This window comes from Microtus ochrogaster (assembly GCF_000317375.1).
Source record: "Microtus ochrogaster isolate Prairie Vole_2 chromosome 14 unlocalized genomic scaffold, MicOch1.0 chr14_random_1, whole genome shotgun sequence".
NCBI lineage: Eukaryota > Metazoa > Chordata > Mammalia > Rodentia > Cricetidae > Microtus > Microtus ochrogaster.
In genome coordinates, this window is record NW_004949096.1 from 17,355,712 (window position 1) to 17,368,322 (window position 12,611).

The 12,611-nt window shown below is 50.0% G+C and overlaps 1 protein-coding gene across 1 annotated transcript in view; it reads left to right on the plus strand.

Annotated features, from left to right (window-relative positions):
- The first annotated feature begins 3,836 nt into the window (after positions 1-3,836).
- Positions 3,837-12,611, plus strand: part of Tspan18 (tetraspanin 18) — a 114,871-nt gene continuing 106,096 nt past the window's right edge. Inside the window, exon 1 of the mRNA XM_026787713.1 lies at positions 3,837-3,892. The gene's annotated coding sequence lies outside the window, so the exon portion shown is untranslated. The remainder of the gene's footprint in view (positions 3,893-12,611) is intronic.

Sequence of the window (12,611 nt, forward strand, 5' to 3'; positions counted from 1 at the left end):
ACACTCCCACATCAAGTTGGAAAAGGACAAAGAATTCCAGGAAGAGAGAACATGAGTAAGGCAGAGCCAGCATGATGGCAGGGTTTAGGTGAGTTCAGTTTGACAAGCATGTGTCCTACTGTGAGGACCTGAAGACGGGCCTGGAGGTCAGTGGGGAACCAGATGATAAAGATCTGTATACTGACAGAAGGAGACCACTGCAGACAGATACCATGATCTCTGTGACAGCCGAGACAGCAGGCTGGAGGGAACGGAAGCTGGACACTGGCAGCAAAGCCTTGATGCCCTCTGCAGCCAGTGGACAGGCAATCGTGAACTTGAGCATGGGTGGACATGGGTAGCCATGGGGATGGAAGATTTAGAAGAAGGAGCTAGAGGAGGAAGGCTTCCTGGGAAACCACAGAGCAGTGGATGTCATGTTGGTTTCATAATGGTTCTGTGTTGTGAGGACGCAGGAGGCAACATTCCAAAGGCAGGGGTCATTATCAAAGGGGTACAGCTTGTTACGCCAGCTTGATATATTTACTTATTTGTCTAATATGTGTGTGGTGAGATGTTTTGTTTGCATGCATGTGTATGCTTCAAATGTGTGTCTGGTCCCCAAGGAGCCCAGAAGAGGTCATCAGATCCTCTAGAGCCAATGTTATAGTTATGAGATGCCAGGTAGGTGCTGGGAATCAAACCTAGGTCCTCTACAAGGGCAGCCAATGCTTTTAATTGCTGAGCCATCTCTCCATCCCCAACCTCCTGTATTTAAATCAAAAGGTATGGGGGGGGGAGACTACCACAAGTTCCTCCAATCCAAACTCTCACTGTGGAAGTTTGTTTTTTTTTTTTTGTTTTTCAAGACAGGGTTTCTCTGTGGCTTTGAAGCCTGTCCTGGAACTAGCTCTGTAGACCAGGCTGGTCTCGAACTCACAGAGATCCGCCTGCCTCTGCCTCCCGAGTGCTGGGATTAAAGGCGTGCGCCACCACCGCCCGGCTTCACTGTGGAAGATTTTAAAGTACCACTTTTTTCAAAATTACTCTTTAGTATCTCAGAAACCAGACTGTATCATATAAAAAGTGAGGTCATAATTAATTAAGTTAACTGGCACTATTAGATGGACTTAAAATTACGGTGATTATGATCTTGGAGCCTGGCGTCAGGCTCTTTGCTGCCTCCATCTTTGCCTTTCTCAGGGAGTCCCCCGTCAGCTTCCACGTCACCAAACCTGGCTCTTTCTCCCAGGTGAGGCTTTGAGACTCTGTGTATGTAGATCCCTTGTGCTCAAGCCCCTTGCTGAGCTGGTTTTTGGTTTCAGCCAGGGAAGCCTCAGACCTCAGGGGGAGATAAATCTGACCTACAAATGTGGAAGCTGAGTGGGAGTGAGCCCCTCCCGCCCGACTCCAGGCCTTTCATTTCATCGGGTCAGGGGTCACTGCCCACATCGTCTGGCTACCATCTTTCCACACTTGTTTCCTGGAATCCTTTTTCTTGTCTCCCAAGGGTTCTCTAAATGGAACATGGGTGACAACCACTCTCCCCGGGGGCAGAAGGGGTGGGAATGGGCTCCCAACAGAGTGGCCTCCATGGGATAGGGCTTGGCAGGGGGTTGTCTTTCCTGGCTGTGTGGCAACAGTTTATCTCCTTTAAGGTGCAGGGAGGTGGGATCCGTCTGCCCTAGAGACGCTCCAGTGGGAGCACCTGATGTGGAAAGTGATTTTGTCAGAGCCGGGCCTTGTTCAACCTCCTGACATGAAGCCTGCAGCTGCTTCTGGCTGGAGCCTTTAATTTCGTTAATGTGTGACATTCGCTCAAGCTGCATGGCTGACGGGCATGCTTGACATTAATACGTGTTCTGAGTGTTCCCCTGAGCTCATAAAAACTCATTATCAGTTCTGAGCCAGTAAATGCAGTTCCTGCTCCTCAGAGGTGCCCCGGGCAGTGGAACCCTGGACATCTGTCTTCACCAGCCGTCAGACTCCTCCCTTTGTCCTGAGACACTGTGTCTCATCCCCTGGGAGAGGGCCAAAACAGACATCCCCGAAGCAGAACCTTTGCTTTAAGTCTACAAGCAAGACAAGAGGCCCCTTCTGATTGTACTTCACTGTGAGTCTATCTGATACAGACGTGCTGACAAGCACACCAGAACATGGTGGTAGCAAGGTTCTCCTGGCCTGGGGTGGACATGGCTGTGGTATCTGATAAGCAGATGATAAAGAAGTTTGGTCCAGAGGTACCATGGGATACGTTAAGAGCCAAGAGTGTGTGCATCCTTCCACTCAAAGGGATGCAGTACCACAGACAACTGAAGTGTCAAGACTCCATTTGTTTCTGTGTGTCACAGAGCTGTGTGTGGCACAGTCACACAGCAGCAGGTGTGGGTCACAGTCCTCAGGCTGTGACAATGTTCTGAGTATTTTCAATGAATAAGTAAGGAATGGTCACTTCTGTGTCTAAAAATGAACACTCTAGGCAAATATGGTAATTTACAGCACTGGGGAGGTGGAGGCAGGAGGATCAGGAGTTCAGGGTCAAGCCTTAGATACATAGTGAGTTGAAGATCTGCCTGGGCTGGGTGAGATTCTGCCTCAAAAATGCAAACAAACAAACAAACAAAAATCCCTCCAAAATGAAACTTCTGTGTGTTCATGTGTATGCACATGTGTCTGTATCTGAGAGATTGCACACTTTTGTGTGCATGCACACGCATCATGTGTGCATGTGTTTGTGCATATGTCCAAGGCTGCACATATGCATATATGGTGTGTATATGTTGACACATGAGAACATGTGTGATCCTTAGATTCCTTCGTCTGCGACCCTCTTCTGGCTCATGATCCGTGAGGTTCCCAGGGTTCACACTGCCTGATGGTACTGCACAGATAGCCAACTAAAACCAAGTCTCTAGCCATACCACTCCACTCCAGTTAACATGCTGAGAATTTCTCTCATGTAGGAGGACCTTAAACTCATCCCTGATCTACTGGGGCCTCTCCCACGTGGAACCAGTACTTTCGACAGTTTGGGCTCCCCAGATCTGAGATCTAGTCCCTGCCCTGCCAAAACTTTCTGTTTAGATTTTGTGAACTTTTGTATTCAGGGTCTTCAACATGGAGTGGGCAGGCTTTCTCATGGTGGTATCCTGGTCCCTGTCTTAGGTGGCGTGCAGTGACAGGGCCTTCTCCACTGCTCAGTTTGGCTCAGTTCTTGTGGCTAGAGGGTCAGAGCTGTGACCTTGCTGCCACTACCTCTCTGCTACGGTGGCTGTAAGCCTTATTTATTCCGCTCTACTGTGACAAGCCAGTTCCTGGTATTAGCCTAAGTCTTGACTAGCCAGGATGTCACTAGGATGTGGTGAATTTTATCCTTGTCCTGTAAAGTGACAGGAAAGCCAGAGAGGGAGGGGCTGGGCTTCTGGGTCACACTGTGGAACTGCGCGATCCCCTCCATGCTGTCTCCTCTGGTTGTACAGTACCTGAAATTCGAGGTCTTCCCAAAGAGCCTGCATTCCTCAGGTGGTGATGAACGTTCCTCTGCTCACAGTGACTCAGAAAGCCCCTTTCCAGCTCAGAGCAAACACACAGAGGCTGGGTTTCCGCTCCGTTCAGGGCCAGGGGTGCATGAATCCATGTTGTCTGGGGCTGGCATGTAGGATGGAAGATGGGGATGAAAGCTGGAATGATGGAGGATGCCATCCTGGGAAACTTGGGCTCCGTGCCCAGGTCTGCCAGTCTCTGTCGGTACAGACATGAGGGGAAGGGAATCCTGGGGGTCAGAAGTGACCCCAGAAGTCACATACACCTGCCCCACTAACCCTTTCTTTCCCTCTTCTTCCTCTAGCCAGCCTCAGGAGACTCCAAGGGGATCTCCGTTTCTCCCCAGAGAGGAAGAGGACAGCTGGAAGAGGTAGGATTTCACGACATAGTGGCAGCAAAGTTCTCATCCCTTTCCTGCTCTCCAAGACCTCCTTTCTGGGGGAGCCTTTGGGCTGAGTTCTAGGGGTGCAGGGCAAGATCTCCAGTACCTTATGTTAATTCAGAGATGGCGGAAGCAGCAGGAGATCCATCCAGGAAGTGGGAAGTAGCTCTCTAAGGAGAACGCAGTTCCCATGAGCCCTTTCTGGTCACCCTTAGCATCCACCCAGTCTCGAGCTCTCTAGAGCTCTCACCACCCTGAGGGTGACATTTTGCATCATAGGACAGGTATCTGTTCTCTTGTGCATGATAACAAGACAGAGTTCTGCCTCTGGGATTCCAAGACCCCAGAAATGCTGAGTGGCTTCATGGAAGCTTCCTGAATGAGGCATTCGGGCCTACTGTCTCCTGGCCAGCAGCAACCACCAGTGAACATTGGGGTACGATCTTGGCACTATTTCTACCTCCGTTTTAAAAGAGAAGAGAAAACTTGGTGTCAGAGAAGCCAAGATGCTTTCTCAAGGTCACGTAGCACTGAGTGAGAGGCAGCGTTTGAGTCCCTGACTGAATGGCAACCACCGATCTGGGTCCTTTACTTAGAAGCATGAAAGTGGTTTGTTCTTTTGTCCTGGGGGGTTCTATGTTTTTATACTGAACTTTTTGTAAAATACCCGAGGATCTTGATTTTTCTGTCCTTAAAACTATTAGAATAACATCTCCTTGCATTATCCTGAGGAGAGATGAAATGAGGAAGATTCTAGAGGTATCCCACACAGTTTCTCGTGTGAGCCCTCTCTTGTTTTCCCCATGTCTAAGGTTGCTGTCAGCAGGGGAAAGGAAAAGCAGGCAGACTTGCTGTACAGTAGGCTGAGGGTATGTCCTATCTAGCTGCTGCTGACCGTGGCCCCGATGTCCATGGCCCCGATGTTTGTGGCCCCTCTGTCCCTGGCCACCACAGTCTGTGGCCCCGCTGTCCCTGCCCCAGTGTCCATGGCCCTGCTGTCTGTGGCCCTGCTATCTGTGGCCCCACTGTCTGTGGCCCCACTGTCCATGGCCCTGCTGTCTGTGGCCCTGCTATCTGTGGCCCCACTGTCTGTGGCCCCGCTGTCCATGGCCCTGATGTCTGTGGCCCCATTGTCCCTGGCCCCACTGTCCGTGGCCCCACTGTTCGTGGCCCCGATGTCCATGGCCCCAATGTCTGTGGCCCTGCTGTCCCTGGCCCCAATGTCTGTGGCCCTGCTGTCCCTGGCCCCAATGTCTGTGGCCCTGCTGTCCCTGGCCCCACTGTCTGTGGCCCCACTGTCCGTGGCCCCGCTCTCCGTGGCCCCACTCTCCGTGTCCCTGCTATCCGTGGCTGGCCAACACTCAACCTCCTTTCTCATCACTGCTTCAGTTCCTCAGCCGTTTTTGTGCTATCCAGCTGGCTGCCTGGGGTGATTTTGGTTTCCATCAAAGGCTGGGTGCTAGCAAAAGCTGGGGTTGGCTGAGGTTCTTGTGGACAGTGGCCTTTTTGGCACCTTCAGTTCTCCAGCTCATCAGATTCCAGCAGTAGCCTCAGCCTGGATCCCCACAGATATATACAGAGCCTGGAGCTGCCCAGTTTTCTTTATCAGAGGCTTCAGCTATTGGAGAGAGCTTGCCTCCCAGGACCTTCCTTCAGAGAAGGCTTCCCACCTGCAGTCTCTTCAAACACAGCAAGCAACAGGAGATGTTACTGGGTCACCCTCAGGAGGGACTCAGGAAGCCTGACACAGACAAATACTAGTCTCAGGAAACAACATAAAATGGCCTCAGAGCAACAGATGGAGGCCTGGAGCTACAGGGTGATACCTCATGCTGGGGCCTACCTATACCTACAGAGCAAATGATGTCTCCTCTCTGAGAAAGGAGAACAGTGTACCTCTTTGGGCCAGGTCACACGAACTCCCCAGGCTATCTCGTTCTGCCCTCTCATCCGCCCTGTGTCCTCAGCACTATTATCAGGTGTGGTGAGGGAGGGTGACGAGCACTGGGAATTACCTGCTGTGTTCACAATGGCAGCCCTCCTGGGGGTCCTGTGGCCTCTCAGTGGGCCTTCCTAAAAATATCCAGGCTTCCGGACATAGGAGTGGATGTTTATCAATGAACAGTGATGTTACCCAGGAGACACGTACCTTTTCCTGTGCCTGCTCTAAAAATGGTTGGGAAAGGGGTCTGGCTTGTGTCAGCGAGCACTCAGCTCTGTTTTACTGGGGCTTGAAGCCATCAGGAGTGTGAGCTGCTTTTCCCAGCTTCTACTCCAAGCTGGGAGCTATCATGCCCAATCACCCTTCAGCAGGTTGCACCTATACCCAAAAGTCAGCTTCCTAGGCTTCCTATGGGTGGAGCCATTTGGGTGTCCAAGAAGTTAGTGACCTGCTCCAGGGCTCATGTCTACCACGAGGTTAGGGGAGAACTCAGTACAGGTCTCCTGCTCCTGAAACTGTTTGTTGAACACCCAAAGGGCACATCTTCCATGCATGGCAACACTCTTCACTAATTCTTAACCCAGCTTTGCATACTGTGCACAAGACAGGACAAAAGAAGCTCCCAGTCAATCACCTATCGTCCCAGCACTCAGGGAGAGGGAGGCAAGAAGATCAAGAGGGGTCTGACCTTGTACATAGAGAGGGGAGAGGAAGAAAAGAGACTGGGAGAGAGAGGAGAGAGGGAGGGAGAGAGAGGAAGGAAGGGAGAGGAGGGAGAGAGAGGAAGGGAGGGACAGAGGGAGGGACAGAGAGAGAGGAGAGAGGGGGAGAGAAGGAGAGAGAGAGAGAGAGAGAGAGAGAGAGAGAGAGAGAGAGAGAGAGAGAGAGAGAGAGAGGTTTCTATCTTGCCAGCCAGCCCTCTATGAAGTCTGCAGAGTCTGCCCACAAGAAGCAGATGATGGCAGGAGGGGAGCAGGTGATGGAGACCCCTCTGCCCCAGCAGAGGAATCTCAGAGCTCTTTTTTGTTTGGTTGATGTCGTCCGTGCCTTCTTTGATGTCCTGTCCAAGAATCCATTACCAAATACAAGGTCTTGAAGAGCCACCTCTGGTTTCTTCCAGGAGTTTGCACTTCTAGAGTTATTTTTAGAACATTGGCTGCTTTAGGAGACCTGACTTTTCTGTGTTGTGAGGTAGAGGATGGAGCTTTCGCAGCTCCGTCAAGCGCTGTCCTTCCCTGCCCCGTTTGTCTCTTACTCTGCTGAGAATGAGCCAATCATGGACATGGGAGTTTACTTTTATGTCAGTCCTTTAGGTGTGGGTTCATTTTTTGGCTTTGAACTCCATTCTACTGGACATCTATCTGTCCCTAGACCAGTTCCTCTTTGTTTTGGTGACTAGCTCTGTGTGTGATTCTGAGGCTTATTGCTGTACCCCCAAAAGACTCCAGAGTTCATCCAAGGTTGAGCATGCCTGGACTTTCCAAGCAGGTGAGATGGGGCGTCTGAGAGGCTGCTGACAAGATGGAGAAGTCGTGGGTGGGGGCTGTGTTGGAGCTGAGAGACTGCAGGGCAGATAGACCAAGAATCCCACACACTCTGTAAGATCTCAGAGGTGACGGGTGGCCTTGATCAACTTCCTCTCTGCTCCTATAGGGAATTAGACCTAGTGTTGTGATAGCTCTACCTTCCTGTGTGACCTTGGCCAAGTCACTAAACTTCTCTGAGCTCTTTCCCTGGCTCTAAAAGGGGGATCAAAACTCCATTTCTTCTCATATAAAGGGTTGAGAAAGGGCCCAATGGGTCAGCCTTGCAAAGAGTTGGAGTAGCTTAATGGTGACTCAACTGATTGGGTCTGTCCCTGGGGTTCTTATTCACCCTCAGGGATTCGTGCTGCTGTGGGGAGTGGCTCTAATGGGCTGAGCAGGAACCTGTATGCTTCTGCCTGGCTTGAATCTGCTTTCTGGGGTTGCAGAGAACAAGTGTGGCTATTGCTCTTCACATACCAGCCCTGGTCCTGCTCATCTGCTGGTTGAGGGGCTCCAGCTACCTTGGCCTCCTTCTGGAATGACTTCCTGTACCCCTCCTCTGGGCAGACTCAGCCTGGGTCACTCCGCTCCTCAGCCTCAGAGCCCAGCCTTACTCTAGAGAAAACTTATGTCCTTGGTGTTGGGTGTGATATTGAGGTACAGTGAGTCCCACATCCTGATGGGGTTCCCGCTTCCCCACTGCACATTTTCAAGCTGCAATCGGGATTCGTTGTGGCTGGGGACCTTTTCCAATGGTCCATCCCTAGGCATGATGGCACAGGGCTTGAGGGAGAACTCCAGCCTGGGTGATGGTCTCAGCCCATCCCCAAGCCTGGGAAGATGCTCAGGGGCAGCTGTGCCCTTAGGGCAGTGAGGATGATGGAGCACCAGTGTTCCCAAAGGTGATGTCATCGTCTTGCTGCCAGCCCCACACAGCCTGACTCAGGGCCTCCAGCCAGAGCATAGCTACAGGAGCATCCTCCAGACAAGTCTCTCCTTTAGTGTCCTCCTGGCTCTGTGCCTGGGGACAGAGTCTCAGCACCCAGGTCTGCTTCTCACTCACCAGTACCTTCCAGAGCTTTCCAGCTTAGGCTGTTCCTGTGCGTACCTGTAACTCACAACAGCCCTACCATTTCTGCCCCTTTGGGAGGCTTTCAGCCCAGATCTGTGCCCTCTTCTCTTTACAAATTCCTGAGTTGCTATTTTGTTTTATGTATTTTTAGATTTCTTTTGTGTGTATTCGTGTTTTGCCTGAGTGTGTGCGCCACTTGTGTGCCTGGTGCCTGTGGAGGTGGGGAGAGGTCACCAGGTTCCCTGGTTGTGAACCACCATGTGGGTGCTGAAACCAAGTCCTTATCCTCAGTAAACCACAGGTGCTCTAAGCCCTGAGCAATTTCTCTAACCCCTCAAGTTCAGTTTTAAGTCTACACAAGTAAAGGTTCGCTGGGGGTGACACACCTGTGTCCCCTACAGGAGGCAAGGCCAAGCGGACCCTTTACCTGGGAGCCTCCAGATCCCTGGCTCAGTTGTCACGGAGCCAGGCAGACAGGCCTGCTTGCTGAGTAGCGTCCCTATTTCTGGACATCTTGGAGAGATAATAATGTCTTCATTTCCCCAGCGAGCAAATTGATTCTCTCTGTTGTGCAGCAGCAGCGATGAGCAGCCGCAGCCGCTACCATTTAATAATGATGCAAATTGGAGCTGAGAATCACAGCTCGAGAAAGGCTTCAACTGCAGACCAAGTCGGGGAGGAAGGGCCCTGTCAGCATCAGAGAGGGCAAGTGACCAGCCTAAGGTCACACAACAAGCAGCAGTAGAAACGGACCTCTTCTAAGTCTCCCGACCTGCTCTGCACCCAGCTGCCTCTTCCTTGTGAAAAAAATAGAATAAAATATTGTTTCAAACATCCTGCCAACAAAGGGAGAAGCCTGGCCCAGCTGGTGGTGCAACTGTGTGAGCCGTTACCATTTGTCACCTGTCCCAAGAGCCACTGAAGGCAGGGAAAGGAGCAAGCCTCTCACGTCATGAAGGAAGGACACTCTAGACTCGATGAAAGAGATCTGGGATCTGATGCTTTTCATTCATTTTCTTTCTAAATGGATCTTACTTCCCAGAGAACTTTCAGGTTCATAGCAGACTGGAGGGAAGATGGGGAGTTTGCTAACATGCCTGCCATCTCCACGGACGCAGCTCCCCACAGAGAACACACCTCATCGAGACGGTGTCACGGTCAGTGAGTACTCGCTGACCTGTCACTGCCACAATCTGAAGCTCACGTGAAGGGTCTGACAAATGAGAACAAACACGGCACGTCCACAGGACAATGTCACCCCTCTAGAGGTGTCTTGGGCCCACCCGGCCATTCCCCTCCCCCCGCCCCAGCACCTACATATCTTTTCCTGTCTTCACAGTGCTGCCAATTCCAGGGTGTCTCTGATCCAATCACAGTCTGGGCTGATCACTGAGTCCCAAGCATGGCCATCAAATCCGTGTCTTCTCAGGACTAAGAACTCAATTCTTTCCCTCATCTCTTCCCTCTCTCTTTCTTCTCTTTCTTCATAAGACACATGGTCCCCGCTGGCTTCCACCGTGCAATTCTCTGCCTTAGCCTCCCTAGTGCTGGACTTCCAGGTCTGATTACAACGCTGAGCAGGGCTATCTAGCTTTTTTTATTTTTTTAAATGTTTTTCTCTATAGTTTCACATTTTACATTTAGGTATGTGCTTCATTTTGAGTTAAATTCTGTTAACTGTTAAAGGCCTTTGTTTAAATAATGCTGATGAATATTTTGATGGTGACGGTAGTGGTAACAATGATAATGGTGGTAGTGATGGTGATGGTGGTAATGATCATGGTGATGGTGATGGTTCTGATGATCATGGTGGTGGTGACTGTGATGTTAGCAAATGTGATGGTGTGATGGTGATTATGATGATAGCAGTATGATGATATTGATGGTTGTGATGATGGTGATTATGATGGTGATGATTGTGGTGATGATTATGATGGTGATGGTAACAATGGTGGGGATGGTTTTTGTGCAGCATCTAGCTTTCTAAGTACTACTGGTTGTATAGACTCTTTTCTTTATTATGTCACCCTTGCTTCTTTGTCAGATACCAGCTGACAGGATTTATGAGGTCCATGTCTGCACTCACGTCTATTCCATTAACCAGTTTGCTCTTTGGCCGGTTCCACACGGTCGTGATTACTCTGGAAGTACAATGTGTCTTAGCATCAGCAGTTTCTGTTCCCAGCCTTGGTTATTTAACACCGTTGATTTTCCCGGTTAACTAGCGTGTTTGTTTGCCTTTCCTATATAAAATCCTAAAATCCGTTTGTTATTATCCACAAAATGTCTTGAGGGACTTTGGCCAGATTCTGTTGAAGCCTGGAGTTCTAGTTGGGAATCCTTGATAAGTGGGCAGTAGTGAGTCCTCGTACCCACGGACGTGGGCCGCCCTCGTACCCATGGACGTGGACCACCCTCGTACCCACGGACGTGGGCCACCCTCATACCCACGGACGTGGACCGTCCTTTTATGCTTTATTTTTCTTTGGTTCTTCTCATCAGAGTTTTATGTTTTTCCAAACGGGTCTTGTACTAAAGTATTTCTTTTGTTTGTGTCTTAGTAGAAATGCTTTAAAAAAGGATTTGTCTTTATTTATATAAATGTGTGTAGGTGTGTGCACATGAATGATGTTGCCTGAGGGGGCCAGAGGCTTTGGATCTCCTGAAGTTACAGTTATGAGCTGCCTCACATGGCTGCTGGGAACCAAACTCAGTTCTTCTGCAAGAGCAGTGTGTGCTCTTCTATGCTGAGCTATCTCTCCAGCCTTGTCCTGTTTTTTATTTCAAATTTCATATGCTTATTGCTCTCTCAAGTGAGAAAGCAATTGGTTCTATACCTAGGCATAGGCAGGGTTTCACATAGGAATGGAAATAAGAACCAACAGTGTATGTGTATGTGTCTGTATGTGTGTGTGTTTTATGTATGTGTGTATGTATGTGTATGTGTGTATTTGTATGTGTGTATGTGTGTTTGTATGTATGTGTATGTGTGTGTATTTGTATGTATGTATGTGTATGTGTGTGTATGTATGTGTATGTGTGTATTTGTATGTATGTGTGTATGTATGTACATATGTGTATGTTTGTGTATGTGTGTATGTATATGTGTGTGTGTGCATGTGTGTGTATTTGTATGTATGTGTGTGTATGTATGTGTGTATATGTGTGTGTGTGTTGCAAGGATGGAGGCTGAGAGATACCAGGGCCAGCACTTGGCAAGCTGGAGATCCAGTAGAATCAATGGTACAGGGTTCCGTCTGCGGGCCGGAGAGGAAGGAAGGAGAGCCAGTGTTCTGGGTCAGGAAGTCAAGCTGGTGAAGTCTTTTTTCACTTAGTGGCTTAGTCCATTTTTTGCTATCACAAGATACTCAAGGCTGGATACTTTAAAAAAAATGCCCCTGCCCCCTCCTGAGTAGAGGCTGGGGACTAAGACTGAGGTGTCAGATTTGGGTTAAACTATCTAGTGAAGACTGTGTCTCCACAGTTCCTTCAGAGGGCATGCTGTGTCCTCCCACGGTGGAAGGTGACGAGGAGGAGCAGCGTTGCTGGAAGCCTCTTTAATAAAGGCCTCAGTGCTGCCGGCTAGGAAGGGTCCCCGTGTGCTGCTCCTCATCAGCTTCTCACGAGGAGGCACTTAGGCCTTTTGTTCCGTTTGGGTCTTGAGTGGGTTGGTCAAGGTCTGCCCATATAGAGGAGACTGCATGCTTCCCCGAGTTCTCCTTTTTCCCAGTCCAGCGTTATCTCATCCACTGATTGTCCAGAAAGATTCTGGGAGCCCCATATCCAGTGCACACATGCAGCTATTACTCCGGCATAGTTCACCCTGGGCAGAGGGTTTAACACCCACCTCTCTGCATGAGATTGTCTTCAGTCACAGGAGTGGAACGAGACCACTTATAGTGGAGTACAGAAGAGGGCTCAGATAGTCAGGTCTGTGATGATCTTTGTATGCGGGACCCTGGAGGTGAGCACTACAACCCATACAAATGCAAGATGAGGGTCAACAAGAAGGCTCAAGTTTGCCACCAAGCTTGGTGACCTGAGTTTGATCCCTCAGAACCACATGGTGGAAGGGAAGAACTGACTTTCCAAGTTCTCCTTTGACCTCCACATGTGTGCTGTGGTGTTCATGGTCCTATGCTCACACACACACACACACACACACAC